This window comes from Nomascus leucogenys, chromosome 20, assembly GCF_006542625.1.
Source record: "Nomascus leucogenys isolate Asia chromosome 20, Asia_NLE_v1, whole genome shotgun sequence".
Classification (NCBI taxonomy): Eukaryota; Metazoa; Chordata; class Mammalia; order Primates; family Hylobatidae; genus Nomascus; species Nomascus leucogenys.
The window spans coordinates 1512436-1526794 of record NC_044400.1 but is presented as its reverse complement, the minus strand read 5'-3'; positions in this window follow the sequence as shown (position 1 = coordinate 1526794).

Genomic DNA, 14359 nt, shown 5'->3' with positions numbered 1-14359 from the left:
CCATGTTGTGGGAGGGACCCCGGGGGAGGTAATTGAATCACGGGGGTGGTTCCCCCATACTGTTCTCGTGGTAGTGAATAAATCTCATGAGATCTGATGGTTTTATCAGGGGAAACCCCTTGTGCCTGACTCTCATTCTCTCTCTTGTCTGCCACCACGTGAGATGTGCCTTTTGCCTTCCGCCATGATTGTAAGGCCTCCCCAGACATGTGAAACTGTGAGTTTATTAAACTTCTTTTTCTTTATAAATTATCCAGACTCAGATATGTCTTTTTTTTTTTTTTTTTTTTTTTTGAGATGGAGTCTCGCTCTGTCGCCCAGGCTGGACTGCAGTGGCACAATCTCGGCTCACCTCCCGAGTTCAAGTGATTCTCCTGCCTCAGCCTCCCGAGTAGCTGGGATTACAGGCACCTGCCACCACGCCCGGCTAATTTTTGTATTTGTAGTAGAGACGGGGCTTCATGATGTTGGCCAGGCTGGTCTCGAACTCCTGACCTCAAGTGATCCACCTGCCTCAGCCTCCCAAAGTGCTGGGATTACAGGCATGAGCCACTGTGTCCAACCAGGGCATGTCTTTTTCAGCAGCATGAGAATGAACTAATACAACAGCTTTGTGGTCTCCCAGGAGGACCAGAGAGCCAGGACCGTGGCCTGTAGACGTGCGTGCAGGTGAAATCAGGCTTGTCCTAGCCTTGTTCATAATCGCCCCAGACAGAAACCACCCAGGTGTCCGCCACCCGGGAGACATGCCTCATTCCCGGACGTTTGTGGTCCACAGCCTGGGCAATAGCCACGTCACCTTTCATGATGTCACACGTGGCATTTTCCAGAGAGGGCTGTAGCAATCTCTCCCGTCCTCATGTTCTCGTTACAGTGACCTCACCACTCTTCCAGCAAGAGGCCGAGTGGGGCCCTCACCCCGTAAACCTGGGCCAACTTACGACAGCCTTGGCCAGCAGGGGACAATGAAGGTGATGTCATGGGACGTCCAAGGTTGGGTCTGTAAAAGGCAATTGTTTGTTTTTTCAAAACACCAACTGCATTAGTCAGAGGTCTCCAGAAAAACAGACGCAAGAGGACGTAGAGAGAGGGATGTGAGGAGATGTATTATGATGAATCGCTTCACGCAGTCCGTCTGCAACCCGGAGATCTCAGAACACTGCTGGTGAAACTCACCTGTGCCTAAAGCCCTGGGAGCCATGGGAGGCGATGGTGGAAATCCCAGTCTGAGGATGAAGGCCCAAGGGGGAACTGGGGAAAGTCTCAGATCCAGAGGCCTGAGAACCAGCAGCTCTCATGCCCAAGGGCAGGAGAAAGAGAGAGAGAGAATTCAGCCTTCCTCCACCTTCTGTTCCAGTTGGACCCTCCGTGGATCGGATGTTACCTGCTCTCACTGGGGACGGGGGGCGCCTCTTCACTGGGTCCACTGATCTAGTGTTGATCTCTTCCAGAGACATCCTCATGGACACACCAAGAAAGAAGGTTTTAGGCCGGGTGCAGTGGCTAATGCCTGTAATCCCAGCACTTTGGGAGGCTGAGGCAGAAGGAGAGCTTGAGCCTGGGAAGTCAAGACCAAGCTGGGCAACACAATGAGACCCCATCTCTAAAAAAGTATCAAAACATGGCCGGGCGCGGTGGCTCACGCCTGTAATCCCAGCATTTGGGAGGCTGACGCAGGCAGATCATTTGAAGTCAGGAGTTCGAGACCAGCCTGGCCAACATGGTAAAACCAACTATACAAAGAATACAAAAATTAGCCTGGCGTGGTGGTGTGCACCTGTAACCCCAGCTACTCGGGAGGCTGAGAGAGGAGAATCGCTTGAACCGGGGAGGCAGAGGTTGCAGTGTGCCACGATTGTGCCACTGCACTCCAATCTGGGTGATAGAGTGAGACTCCATCTCAATAATAAAAAAAAAGTATTAAAAAAATTAGCTGGGCATGGTGGTGCAGGCCTGTGGTCCCAGCTACTCAAGAGGCCAAAGTAGAAGGATTGCTTGAGCCCAGGAGGTCGAGGCTGCAGTGAGCTATGATTGTACCACTGCACTCCAACCTGGGCAACAGAGCAAGACCCTATCTCAAAAAAAAAAAAACAAAAAAAAACCTGTTACGCCATCTGTCTGCCATTCCTTAGCCCTGTCAAGTTGACATAAAATTAACCATGACAAGCTAACACCAACTGGTGTCCCACGAGTCACTACTTGGAGTTAGTGTGGAACCCACAGGTTAAGGACTTGGTCCCCCCACACTATCCTCACTGTAGCTGCCAGCCACAGAAGGGGTCCCCAGAATACTAGATAGCTTCAGGATGGGGTCTGGGGGCCTTCACTTGGCTGAGGACAAACATGGGCCTTCCCATGACCTCCCCACTCATTATCCAGTGTGATAATTCGCTATCACAGGACAACTCATGGATTGTGAGTTATGATTAGAGTTTAATATAAGGGGTACACTCAGGACTAGCCATGTGGACTTACCACATAAGGCAGGGAAGTGGGACACACAGGCACCCACGCCCTCTCCAGGAGCTTCGCCTACTGGCACGAGGATACAGCTCAGAAGCTCCCTGAGCGGCTGGGTGCGGTGGCTCACACCTGTAATTCCAGCGCTTTGGGAGGCTGAGATGAGTGGATCGCTTGAACCCAGGAGCACCGTGCACCTGGAAGGCCAGCCTGGGCAACGTGATGAAAACCTCATCTCTATAAAAAATACAAAAATTAGCCAGATGTGGTGGTGCGCACCTGTGGTCTCAGCTACTCTGGAGGCTGAGGCACGAGAATTGCTTGAACCTGGGTGGTAGAGGTTGCAGTGAGCTGAGATCCCACCACTGCACTCCAGCCTCAGTGACAGAGTGAGACTCTGTCTCAAAAAAAAAGAAAAGAAAAGAGAAAAGAAACTCCCTGAGCCCTGAGCCCTGTGGTTCTGAGTTCAGTATCCAGGTCTCATGACATACGCATGCTTGGTTAAACCACTGGCCATTGTGATTTAACTCTATCTCCAGCTCCCCCTCCCCGGAGTTCAGGAGTGGGTAGGTGGAATAGAGTGAAGGTTCCAACTCAGTAATCACATGGCGACTAGGTACGGTGGCTCTCACCTGCAATCCCAGCACTTTGGGAGGCCCAGGAGGGAGGATTGCTTCAGGCCAGGAGTTCGAGACCAGCCAAGGCGACCTAGCAAGACTCCATCTCTACAAAAAACAAAACGAAACAATAAAACATTAGGGGCTGGGCACTGTAATCCAAGCACTTTGGGAGGCCGAGGCAGGTGGATCTCCTGAGGTCAGGAGTTCGAGACCAGCCTGGCCAACATGGCGAAACCCTGTCTCTACTAAAAATACAAAAATTAGCCGGGCGTGGTGGCATGCGCCTGTAATCCCAGCTACTCAGGAGGCTGAGGCAGGAGAATCTCTTGAACCTGGGTGGTGGAGGTTGCAGTGAGCTGAGATCACGCCATTGTACTCCAGCCTGGGCAACAAGAGTGAAACTCCATCTCAAAAACAAAACAAAACAAAGCCAGGGCAGTGTGGTGGTGCATACCTGTGGTACCAGCTGCTTGGGAGGCTGAGGCGGGAATGTGCTGTACTTGAGCTGAGGAGTTCGAGGCTGCAGTGAGCCACGATTACGCAGCCTGGGCGACAAAGCCAGACCCTGTCTCTATTTAAAATAAGAACAGGCCGGGCAGGGTGGCTCAAGCCTGTAATCCCAGCACTTTGGGAGGCCGAGGTGGGCGGATCACGAGGTCAGGAGATCGAGACCATCCTGGCTAACACGGTGAAACCCCGTTTCTACTAAAAATACAAAAAATTAGCCGGGCGTGGTGGCGGGCACCTGTAGTCCCAGCTACTCGGGAGGCTGAGGCAGGAGAATGGCGTGAACCCGGAGGCAGAGCTTGCAGTTAGCCGGGATCGCGCCACTGCACTCCAGCCTGGGTGACAGAGCGAGACTCCATCTCAAAAAATAAATAAATAAAATAAAATAAAATAAGAACAATAATCATACGATTGGTTCCTTTGGGTACCAGCCCCTGTCCTGGAGCCATCTGGGACCTCACCCTAAGCCACCTCATTAGCAGAAACTCAGATAGGTGGCTTGTTATAACAAAAGACACTCCTGCCACTCAGAAAATTCCTGGTGCCAGGAACCCAGAACAAAAACCTTATCTATCTATAAAGATACACATTTTTTAATAGAGATGGGGTCTTGCTATGCTGCCCAGGCTGGTCTCAAATTCCTGGGCTCAAGTGATTCCCCCACCTCAGCCTCCCAAAATGCTGGGGTTACAGGTGCAACCCACTGCACCTGGCTCGTTTTTTTTTTTTTTTTTTTTTTCAGACAGCGTCTCACTGTCACCCAGGCTGGAGTGCAATGGCATTATCTCGGCTCACTGCAACCTCTGACTCCGGGGTTCAAGCGATTCTCCTGCCTCAGCCTCCCGAGTAGCTGGGACTATAGATGCATGCCACCACACCCGGCTAATTTTTGTATTTTTAGTAGAGACAGGGTTTCACTATGTTGACCAGCCTGGTCTTGAACTCCTGACCTCGTGATCCGCCCGCCTAGTCCTCCCAAAGTGCTGGGATTACAGACGTGAGCCACCACGCCCAGCCCCCTGGTGCTGGGATTACAGGTGTGAGCCACCGCACCCAGCCTGTATTTTTTATTATGCTGCGTTATACGGAAATATGGTTCACTGTCCCCAGGGCCTCTTCCCCTTGGAAGCAAGAGCACCATGTGGTAAGGACACCCACGCCATCTGTAGACCCTCCTTGTCAGGTCCCAGCCTGTAGCTGGCATTAAGCAGGAATGCTGAGGCGGGAAGCCGGTGAGATGCACCAGCCCCAGCCATGTCATCTGCACCTGCAGGACAGAAGTCCCCGGGGTAAGAACCCCCCTCTCACCCAGTCAAGCCAGAACCACGAGAGGTCGTGGCGAATGGCCATTGTAAATAACCCTTACGATGACGAACGCTTATTTGCACTTGGAGTCAGAACTCCTGGAGAGCTTGCCCTCTTCTCCCTATGCTGGTGGTTCCCCAGCCTGGGAATGTCACACTGCACCAACCCAACCTGGAAAGCTCTGTCTCTGACTGTAATGTCTGAGCCAAAAGTCAGGACACATGATCTGGTGTGAGTTTGTTGTGGCACGACTCAGTGAAAAAAATGCCATCTGGGAACTGCGATAGGACATGGGTTGGAATTTCTGGGACATGTATTGGCTTTTTTTTTTTTTTTTTTTAAAGGAAAGTTCGGCCGGGCACGGTGGCTCACGCCTGTAATCCCAGCACTTTGGGAGGCCAAGGCAGGTGTATCATGAGGTCAGGAGATCGAGACCATCCTGCCTAACACGGTGAAACCCTGTCTCTACTAAAAATACAAAAATTAGCCGGGCGTGGTGGCGGGCGCCTGTAGTCCCAGCTACTCAAGAGACTGAGGCCGGAGAATGGCGTGAACCCGGGAGGCGGAGCCTGCAGTGAGCGGAGATTGCGCCACTGCACTCCAGCCTGGGTGACAGAGCGAGACTCCGTCTCTAAATAAATAAATAAATAAATAATAAAAATAAAGGAAAGTTCATGAGGTTATTTTTCCCCCTTTCCAACATAATGTCTTGGCTCATTGCAGAAAATCTGAACAATGCCCTGTACAATCCCCAGCAGTGTTGGGGAGATTTTGATGGTTTATGGGGACAGGGGACACAAGATAAAAAATCAGGACTGCCCTGGACAGGGCCAGCAGGATAAGGTCCTGGCTCAGGTGACTGTCCACCTCGCTCCTCCCAGCCTAGGAAGGGAGAGGGGAGGAGGCAGGGGCAGAGGGGCTGGAGCTCAGGTTCTCGGTCTCTGCCCTCCAGGAGAAGCGCTCTGCATGGCAGAAGGGAGCCTCCCCACACAGCCCCACTGTATGCTGGCTGTGACCTTCAGCTCTCCCAGCCCACGCCCTTGACCTCTGCCCTCCTGTCTCCACCATTGCTCACCAGTCACAAGGTGCCCCCGGAAGCTTCCATCACCACAAAAACAAACAAACAAACAAACAAACAAAGAGCCTAGGCCAGCTCACGCCTGTAATCCCCACACTTTGGGAGGCCGAGGAGAGCAGATCACTTGAGGTCAGGAGTTCAAGACCAGCCTGGCCATCATGGTGAAACCCCCGTCTCTACTAAAAATACAAAAATTAGCTGGGTGTGGTGGCGTGTGCCTGTAATACCAGCTATTTGGGAGGCTGAGGCAGGAGAAACACTTGAACCTGGGAGGCAGAGGTTGCAGTGAGCCGAGCATTACCGCACTCCAGCCTGGGCGATAAGAGCAAGACTCCACCTCAAAAAAAAAATTATATTAAAACAAACAAACAAACAAAAAAAACCCGTCAATGCCCCTCCAGGGCCTCAGCCTCTCCAGGGAGACAGTTGGAATGTGGGTGAGAAGCTGGCTGGGCCTGTGTGAGTCCCTGCTCCTCAGTTCCTTCCCACCATTGCACTGGTTCTCAAACTGCATTCCCCAGAACCCAGGGGGTTCCGTGTTGCTGAGCCCAGCAGGGGTTCCAGGCCCCTCCCCACACTCCAAGGGCACCCAGCTTCAATCTGCCCTGCACTTCGTGATTGACAAGAATATTCTGCATTGTCGTGATTTTTCTTTCTTTTCCTTCTCTTTTGGAGATAGGATCTCACTCTGTTGCCCAGGCTGGAGTGCAGTGGTGCAACTTCAACTCACTGCAGCCTCGACCTTCCAGGCTCAAGCAATCCGCCCACCTCAGCTCCCCTAGTAGCGGGGACTAGAGGTGCACACCACTACACCCAGCTAATTTAATTTTTGTATTATTATTATTATTTGTGTTTTTTTTTTTTTTTTTTTGGCAGAGATGGGGTTTTGCCATGTTGCCCAGGCTGGTCTCAAACTCTTGGGCTCAACGGATCCTCCTGCCTCGGCCTCCCAAAGTGCCGGGATGACAGACATGAGCCACTGTGCCTGGAGTTCATGACTTTTCGAAGATGGGGAAACCACAGCCAGAAAACTTTTCTAAACCACAGTTAGAAAAAGGCTGAGTGCGTTTATTTCCGCCCCCGGAGCCCACAGGTCGGCAGCCTGAACTCAGCCACGGGCCTGGCCAAACGCAGCGGCAAGCTTGGATCCTGGAGGGGTGGGAGCTCCGCGTGGGGGTCTTCAGAGTGAGGGCTGCGGAATCGCGGGACATCAGAGCAGCCTGCCTCTCACTGAACAGAAAGGGAAACTGAGGCTTAGAGAAGGGGTGCCCTGCTGAGAAGAGTGAGGGTTCCAGATGGGACCACAGTGTCTCCCAGCCCGGCCAGTCCTTTGCCCAGCACATCCAAGCCTGGGAGGCTGTCCTGTCACCAGCACCCACCTTTCCTCCTGGCAGTGAATTTGAGAGCTGGCACCTGCAGCCCAGGGCAGCCTTCTTTCTTTCTTTTTTTTTTTTGAGACGGAGTCTCGCTCTGTCGCCCAGGCTGGAGTACAATGGAGCGATCTCAGCTCACTGCAACCTCCGCCTCCAGGGTTCAAGCAATTCCCCTGCCTCAGCCTCCGGCCTCTGCAGTAGCTGGGACTACAGGTGCATGCTACCACGCCCAGCTAATTTTTTTATTTTATTTTTTATTTTAGTAGTAGAGACGAGGTTTCACCATGTTGGCTAGGATGGTCTTGATCTCCTGACCTCGTGATCCCAGGGCAGCTTTCTACGCCGCGTTTTCCTGGATGTCTGGGATGTCAGGGGTGAGGAACGGAAGGACTCAGGTCTCTCGGGGTCAGAGGCCACAGACCCCCTCCCTGCGCCGCAGTCTTCCTGCTCCCGCCTCCCGCTCCCCGTGACGGGGACTCATTTCCTCGTGAGCCTGCCGTTCTATTTTCAGACAATTGTTGGAAAGCACTTCCTAGTCCCCAGCCAGAAGCTGCCCCCCCACTCCACTCCCCCAGAGCTTCTGCTTGCTGGCAGGGTCTGCATAGGTTAGGAGGCTCACTGCCCAGTGGGTGCTGGAATATCAGCCCCAAAAGGGCTGCCTCAGGCCCAGGCCACCGGGGCGCCAGTCCGGCTGGGCACCAGCCCGCGAGGGGCCGCCTGCGACCTGCTGAGCTGCCAGTGGGTCCTGCTGCAGGGCACCTTCTTGGCAGAATCCAGCTCGAAACCTCCATATAAGAATGTCGTTTAGCAGAGAACAAAACCTCCACTGGTGCGTTGATGGGTTCCGAGCTGCCCCACGGGCATCGACGCCCTCATAACTGCTGACTCACGGCTTTGACGCTCGTCACCGCGCTGAGGAGCTTCCAGTGTGGATGAGGCAGTTTCTAAATTTAGTGGGCAGGGTGGTTGGGAGGTGGCCAGCCCCCTAGGCACCCTGTGGCCACTTGTCAATCAGAGGAACGCGGAATCTCTCAATCCCTGGCCCTGAGTGCCCACTCCCAGTGACCGTGGCAGCCGCCTGCCCAGCCGTGTGCCCGGGTACCCGACCAGGGTCAGGGCCGCTTCTCACCGAGGCCCCTCAGCAGCCCCAGGAGAGCGGGACTTCTGCTGCGTCCATTTTCTGGGTGGGTGAACTGAGGCCCAGAGAGGAAACCTGCCCGACAGCCAGTGAGCCGGCCGCCAGAACTCAACTCCAGATCAATCTCCCTGGGCCTTTTGTGCCACATGGCCCGAGGCCCTGGAGGCCAGACCCCATCCTGGGCGTGGGGCAGAGCCGTTCCCCATAGTTCTCTAAATTTCCTTACTTGCAAAATGTAAAAAAAAAAAAAGGTGCCTACAGCGGATACTGTGGGCGTGCGGCTTCCCCATGCAGGTGGCGCATGGGCCCGGCAGCGGCAGCCTGCGACGGTGAACAGCCCCTGGCTGCCTCTTCTCCAGAGAACGGCCTGGGCTGGGGGGCACCACCCTGCCAGAGCCTGACACACGCTCCCAGGGCAGCCCACAGCCTCGGGCAGGAGAGAGTTCCTGGTCAGGTGGAGGCTTCAACAGAAGCACCCCTTAGCCTGGCTTCTTCCTGCCCCATCCCTCCCTCCTTGCCAGTTTCCCTGTAAAGAATGAGGCCCAGGCGCGGTGGCTCATGCCTGTAATCCCAGCACTTTGGGAGGCTGAGGCCGGTGAATCACTTGGGGCCAGGAGTTTGAGACCAGCCTGGCCAATATGGTGAAACCCCACCTCTACTAAAATTACAAAAATTAGCCAGGTGTGGTGGTGCGCGGCTGTAGTCCCAGCTACTTGGGAGGTTGAGGTGGGAGAATCGTTTAAACCCAGGAGGCAGAGGTTGCGTGAGCCGAGATTGCACCGCTGCACTCCAGCCTGGGCCACAGGGTGAGACCTTGTCTCAAAAAAACAGGAATGGCACCTGGGCTGGGTGTGGTGGCTCACTCCTGTAATCCCAGCACTTTGGGAGGCCAAGACAGGTGGATCACTTAAGCCCAGGAGTTCAAGACCAGCCTGAGCGACATAGTGAGACGTTGACTCTACCAAAAAATACCAAGATTAGCCAGGCATGGTGGCACATGCCTGTAGTCCTAGTGGCTCAGGAGGCGGGGGTGGGAGGATCATGTGAGCCCAGGAGGTCAAGGCTGCAGTGAGCTGTGATATCCCATTGCACTCCAGCCTGGGCAACAGAGCCAGGGCCTGTCTCTAAATTTAAAAAAAGAGAACCAGGACCGCCATGTCACGGAGACCAAAGGCACAAAGCACTGGTGCTCTGTGTGGCCACAGGACCGGGCACTCCGGGGGGAGCCACTGGGGTCCTCAGAGTGGCGCCCGTTTCAGGGAAGTGCCTGGGGCTGTAGCAAGTGGAGAGGCGTGTGGACGGCGGGGAAGTGGAGTTGCAGAGACAAAGCTTGGGGCTCTGGGACTCAAAGTGGGGAGGCTGGGGGCTTGGACCCGGGAGGGAAACTGAGGCAGAGAGGGTCATGTTTGTGTTCTAGGAGACCCTGAGGGGCCCTGGGAGGGAGCCGACAAAGAAGGGGCTGTGAGTGCACATTCTGGGGAAGGGGCAATGGAAGCCGGAGGTTTGAGGTGTGGGCCCAGAGGACGGGGCGGGCAGACCCAGCAGGGGTGGTTTCCACCGCAGGAGGAGAGAAGAGAAGAGGGCCTGAGATCCGAAGCAGGTCACAGGAGACATTTTGGGGGTCTGGGCCTCCCAGAGTCCTTCCCCTTCCTCACGGCTCCCGAATCTCTTTGTCGGTTCACCTCTCTCCTGTGCAGCCTGGGGCTGGAACCCGGATTGGCCCTGCTCTTTGAAGCCAAAGGGTCTGAGCTCTTCCCCAGTAGACCAGGCTCCTAGCAGGGGCTAGCCTGGGGGTGGATTGGGAAGGAAGGCTTCAGGGAGGTTCAGGGAGGGGCCGGGGCTGCGCCCCCAGGATGGGGTCACTTGAGAAGAAGAGCCACAGGTTCCCCGCAAGGGCCCCTGTGTGTAACGAGAAGGCCAGGCCTGGCCTGCGCTGGGGACGCTTGGTCCAGGAAGGGAGGCTGGAGCCCCCGGTCTAGGCCCAGGCTGCACAGAGAGCAGCAGCTGCTTCCTGGCACGGGGCAGTTAAACCACACGCAGCTGCAGGCTGCCCACCGTGCCCGTCTCCCCTTGGGCCCGACCCGGGCCTCTGCTCCCCCTGCCCCCACCCTGCCAGCCGCCCCCAGCCTCTGGCGTTGGTGGGTCTTGGGGGGGCCGCAGTGGTGCCCTGGAGCCCAAACCTGCCACACCGATCAGGTCACGAGGTCGGGTCCTGCTGGGACAGGGTCACCTTTGGCACTCACTGCACTCTGGGGTCACAGCAAAGGGGACCCCGGGATGGTGGCAGTCAGAGGCTTGGGCTTGCCTGTCTGATGGCGTCCCTCCAGGCTGAGGCCCAGCTCTCCTAACAGCCGAGGCTTTTAGCACCGGCTTCCTCCCCGTGGGGAATTCAGAGTTATCACTTACCTGTCCACGGGCTCTCATTGAACATGGCAAGCCACCTGGACCCAGCAGGGAACTGGGCAGACCAGGCTCTGCTGCTGGCTCTGTCAGGCAGGAAGGCAGGGAAAAGACCAGCCAGGGGTGGGTGTGCACCTGTGGTCCCAGCTACTCAGGAGGCTGAGGCGGGAGGATCGCTTCAGCCCGGGAATTTGAGACTGCAGTAAACCATGATCCACTGCATTCCAGCTGGATAACAGAGCAAGACCCTGTTTCTAAAACATTTTTTTAAAAGACATGAAGGAAGGGCCAGGTGTGGTGGCTCATGCTTGTAATCCCAGCAGTTTTGGAGGTCGAGGTGGGTGGATCACCTGAGGTCAAGAGTTCAAGACCAGCCTGGCCAACATGGCAAAACCCCATCTCTACTAAAAACATAAAAATTAGCTGGGTGTGGCTGAACATGGTGGCTCACGCCTGTAACTCCAGCACTTTGGGAGGCCGAGGCAGGCAGATCACCTGAGGTCAGGGGTTTGAGACCAGCCTGGCCAACGTGGCGAAACCCCGTCTCTACTAAAAGTACAAAAATTAGCCAGGCATGGTGGCGGGTGCCTGTAATCCCAGCTCCTGGCGGGGTCTGAGGCAGAACTGCTTGAACCCAGGAGGTGGAGGTTGCAATGGGCAGAGATCACGCCACTGCACTCCAGCCTGGGCAACAGAGCAAGACTCTCAAAAAAAAAAAAAAATAGCCAGGCGTGGTGGCAGGTGCCTGTAATCCCAGCTACTCAGGAGGCTGACGCAGGAGAATCGCTTGAACCCCAGAGGCGGAGTTTGCAGTGACCTGAGATTGAACCACTGCACTCCAGCCTGGGTGACAGAACGGGACTCCATCTCAAAAAAAAAAAAAAAAAAAAAAAAGACATGAAGGTGACATCCAGGTGCAGGGGGCTGGGGCATCAGTGACGGACCAGAGAAGGAGGCCACTTGAGCAAAGACCAGAATGGGGTGGACAGGGAGTCCCAGGACCAGCTGGGGGACTTCTGGGCACATGGAACAGTGCATGGAAAGGCAGGCACCTTCCGGAAACAGTGAGAAGGCTGAGGTGTGGGGTGGGGTGGCATCGGGGGAGGCAAGAGGGAGATGCAGACCCTACAGGACGCAGCAGTCCTCAGCGTGGGGCTGGGATGGGGCGAACAGTGGCCTCATAGCCCACGTCCGCCGGAGCCACAGGATGGGAGCCTATTTGCAAACAAGGTCTTTGCAGATATAATTATTTTATTTTATTTTTTTTGAGATGGAGTCTTGCTCTGTCGCCCAGGCTGGAGTGCAATGGTGTGATCTTGGCTCACTGCAGCCTCTACCTCCCAGGTTTAAGCGATTCTTGTGCCTCAGCCTCCTGAGTAGCTGGGATTACAGGTGCGTGCCACCAGGCCTGGATAATTTATTTTATTTATTTATTTTTTTTGAGACGGAGTCTCGCTCTGTCGCCCAGGCTGGAGTGCAGTGGCGTGATCTCGGCTCACTGCAAACTCCGCCTCCCGGGTTCACGCCATTCTCCTGCCTCAGCCTCCCGAGTAGCTGGGACTACAGGCGCCCGCCACCGTGCCCAGCTATTTTTTTGTATTTTTAGTACAGACAGGGTTTCACCGTGTTATCCAGGATGGTCTCGATCTCCTGACCTCATGATCTGCCCGCCTCGGCCTCCCAAAGTGCTGGGATTACAGGCGTGAGCCACCGCGCCCGGCCCTGGATAATTTTTTTCTATTTTTAGTAGAGGCAGGGTTTCGCCATGTTGGCCAGGCTCGAACTCCTGACCTCAGGCAATCCGCCCGCCTCAACCTCCCCAAGTGCTGGGTTGACAGGCGTGAGCCACCACACAGGCCTAATGAAGGTAAAGATCTTGAGATGAGATCATCCTGGATCTGGATGGGCCCTAAATCCCTTGACAGGTGTCCTCACGAGGCACAGAGACACAGAGAGAAGACGGCCACATGGAGACAGAGGCAGAGGCTGGAGGGATGTGGCCACGAGCCGAGGACCCCTGGAGTCCCCAGGAGCTGGTCAAGGTAGGCAGGGTCCTCCCCTAGAGCCCTTGGAGGGAGGCAGCCCTGCCCACACTTTGACTTCAGACTTCTGGGCTCCAGAACTGCAAGAGAGGACATTTCTGTGGCTTTAAGCCACCAAGTCTGTGGTGTTTTGTAAGAGCTGCTGTGGGAAACAACCACAGGTGTTTGTTTTACTGTTTGGGCAATAAGCAGAGTCTTTGCAGAATTCTGAGCAGGGGAGGAACATTAGATTATATCTTTTTTTTTTTTTGAGATGGACTCTCGCTCTGTTGGCCAGACTGGAGTGCAGTGGCACGATCTTGGCTCACTGCCACCTCCACCTGCTGGGTTCAAGTGATTCTCCTGCCTCAGCCTCCCAAGTAGCTGGGACTAAAGTCGCCCGCCACCACGCCCAGCTAATTTTTGTATTTTTAGTAGAGATGGGGTTCACCATGTTGGCCAAGTTGGTCTCAAACTCTTGACCTCAGGTGATCCGCCTGCCTCAGCCTCCCAAAGTGCTGGGATTAAAAGCCATGGCGCCTGGCCTAAAAATTAAATTTCTAATAATTTTTTTTTTTTTTTGAGATGCAGTCTCACTCTTGTTGCCCAGGCTGGAGGGCAATGGCATGATCTTGGTTCACTGCAACCTCTGCCTCCCAGGTTCAAGTGATTCTCCTAACTCGTCCTCCCAAGTAGCTGGGATTACAGGCGTCTGCTACCACGCCTGGCTAATTTTTGTATTTTTGTAGAGACTGGGTTTCACCATGTTGGCCAGGCTGGTCTTGAACTCCTGACCTCAGGTGATCTGCCCGCCTTGGCCTCCCAAAGTGCTGGGATTACAGGCGTGAGCCATCGCGCCCAGCCGTAAAAAATATTTTTAAAAAGTGAGCAAACAATTTGAACAGACACCAATAATGCAGATACACAGCTGACAAAAAGATGAGAAAACGCTCATCATTACTCATCGGGGAGACGCCGATGAAGAGCACAGGGCAGACGCTGCACACCCCCCAGGATGACGGAACGCCCACGGTCCTGCCTGGGCCATCAGCGGAGAAGCCATCATTGGAATCTGGAATCCATCCAGCGGGTGCCACTCAGCAGCCGACAGAAGCCACCGGTGCACGCAGTGCCAGGGTGAGTCTCAGAATAATGACGCCAGGCTGGACGCGGTGGCTCACGCCTGTAATCCCAGCACTTTGGGAGGCTGAGGCAGGTGGATCACGAGGTCAGGAGATCAAGACCATCGTGGCTAACATGGTGAAACCCCGTCTCTACTAAAAATACGAAAAAAAAAAAAAAATTAGGCTGGGCGCTGTGACTCACGCCTGTAATCCCAGCACTTTGGGAGGCCGAGGCGGCCCAATCACAAGGTCAGGAGATCAAGACCATCCTGGCTAACAAGGTGAAACCCCGTCTCTACTACAAAATACAAAAAAAATTAGCTGGGCGTGGTG